Source organism: Solanum lycopersicum, chromosome 2 (assembly GCF_036512215.1).
Source record: "Solanum lycopersicum chromosome 2, SLM_r2.1".
NCBI lineage: Eukaryota > Viridiplantae > Streptophyta > Magnoliopsida > Solanales > Solanaceae > Solanum > Solanum lycopersicum.
In genome coordinates, this window is record NC_090801.1 from 44,588,265 (window position 1) to 44,590,891 (window position 2,627).

Sequence of the window (2,627 nt, forward strand, 5' to 3'; positions counted from 1 at the left end):
CGAGATTACTATTCCTTATTATTTATTAAGACCAGTAAAGTTCTTCGTACACTACTCTAATGAACATTTTCTCTTATTTTCTTGTTCATATTTTAGGAATTTGGAATTTTGAAGTTCGTATGATATTCTAGTGAACATCACTCACTAAATTTTAACATTTTTCATGGATTTTTTTATTCATTTACAAGTAACTATTCTAATTTTGAGCCAGCAAAACTATAGCTACAGAATAAATAAGGCCAATTAACATCTTTTTTTTAAAATATTTATTTAAATTCGCATAAATTCATGCAATTCATCCCACAACAAATTTTGAAAAATTCAATATGAACCAGTGCCCCGTTACGCCTCATTATCATTCCTAATTTTGACCTTAATTAGTTTTATTATTAGTATTGGACGTATCGATGAGGGTATATATTGAATTTTTTTTAAAATTTTTCTACATCTTTTTTTTTGCATTGATTTCAGTGACACTAGTAAACTAAAGAAATCCAATTTCTACAAGATACTATTGTCCTCTGCTTTTAACACCCATTTTTTAAAAAACTACTTGGGTAAAAATGTTCATTTGTAGTGAGAATTAAAAAGTTGACCTTTATTCGAATTTTACCATACAAACATTTTAAGTTCATTTTTGTACATACTATAGGTATATAGTTTGATTCGGTTTCGTCAGCGACATTCTTCCTTCTATATATCAACTATTAATAATTGAATCATGAAACTTTCTCTTCATACCTAACTTGAGAGGGATGTAATAGCGTATGAGAACTATATTATTAGTTATATTTTAATACTTGATGTTAGATTGAGATTTTTTATTTTTTTTAGATTTATATTTTGTATAGCTATATTTCATCATTCAGTTTGTTCGTTTTCTATATTGGTTGTCTACTCTTACATCCTACGAGCTAGTTTAGGATAATTGATTTATTTTATTTGTACATGAACTTTAATAGAGGCTTGTCAAATTATTATATTTTGGACTATACTTTTTAAACTATCATTATAAGGGATTGTTTGAATTTATATTTATGTGGGGAGGATTTACAGCAAATTACGCTATGCGGGGTGGGGGTGATCAAGTTAAAGTAAGACGGGAAATAAGGATGGAAAGTTTTTCGACAAAATGGAGAAAAGGAAAATAGTAAAACAATAAAAATAGAGTAGAAAATGAAAATTGGATCTTGGATGATCTTGTGATAGGGCTGGGAAAGGGGACCAGGAGGACGACAAAGAGGGACTAGGAGGTGTATTGGAATGATATATTTCATTCTAGGAGCTAATTCTAAATCTTAGGCTTAAATGAGAGCGCCTTCCTCATTTTGTGCAACATCATTAAAATTCTTTTTTCTTTCTTTGTTTTCTTCATAGAAAGATGAGAAGTAAAGAAAGTAAGAGTGTAAATACATGAGTTTTTTTGGTGAAATCGAATGTTGGCTTATGATATATAGTGATTAGTAGAGTTTGAGTGATAAATAGAGATGAGATTGAGAGTTTTAGAGACTGTTTAACTTTAATATTGGGAAAATGCACAAGTACTCCCCTCCTCCCTACCTATGCTCGAAATTTCAGAGACACACTTATACTATACTATGGTCGTATTACCCCAATAATTTATTTTATAAATAATTTTCTATCCCTTTCCGGACTATGTGGCACTAACTTGTGGGCCTAGCGCGTGTGGCCATTTTTTTTCAAGCTAGTGCCACGTAGGCTGAAAAGGGGTAGAAAAATATTTATAAAATAAGTTCAGGGGGTAATAGGACCTTAGTGTAGTATAAGTGTGTCTCTGAGATTTCGAGCATAGATTGGAGGAATACTTATGTATTTTCCCTTTAATATTAGTAGTGCATATATTTTAAAATTTTATTGAAGTGTCATTAGGTTAATAATTTATAGAAGAGCTTTCAAAAAATATTTTAGTTATATATATATATATATATATCGAATGTTGGCTTATGATATATAGTGATTAGTAGAGTTTGAGTGATAAATAGAGACGAGATTGAGAATTTTAGAGACTGTTTAACTTTAATATTGGGAAAATGCACAAGTACTCCCCTCCTCCCTACCTATGCTCGAAATTTCAGAGACACACTTATACTATACTAAGGTCGTATTACCCCATGAATTTATTTTATAAATAATTTTCTATCCCTTTCCGGACTACGTGGCACTAACTTGTGGGCCTAGCGCGTGTGGCCATTTTTTTTCAAGCTAGTGCCACGTAGGCTGAAAAGGGGTAGAAAAATATTTATAAAATAAGTTCAGGGGGTAATAGGACCTTAGTGTAGTATAAGTGTGTCTCTGAGATTTCGAGCATAGATTGGAGGAATACTTATGTATTTTCCCTTTAATATTAGTAGTGCATATATTTTAAAATTTTATTGAAGTGTCATTAGGTTAATAATTTATAGAAGAGCTTTCAAAAAATATTTTAGTTATATATATATATATATGTATATATATATATATCGAATGTTGGCTTATGATATATAGTGATTAGTAGAGTTTGAGTGATAAATAGAGATGAGATTGAGAACTTTAGAGACTGTTTAACTTTAATATTGGGAAAATGCACAAGTACTCCCCTCCTCCCTACCTATGCTCGAAATTTCAGA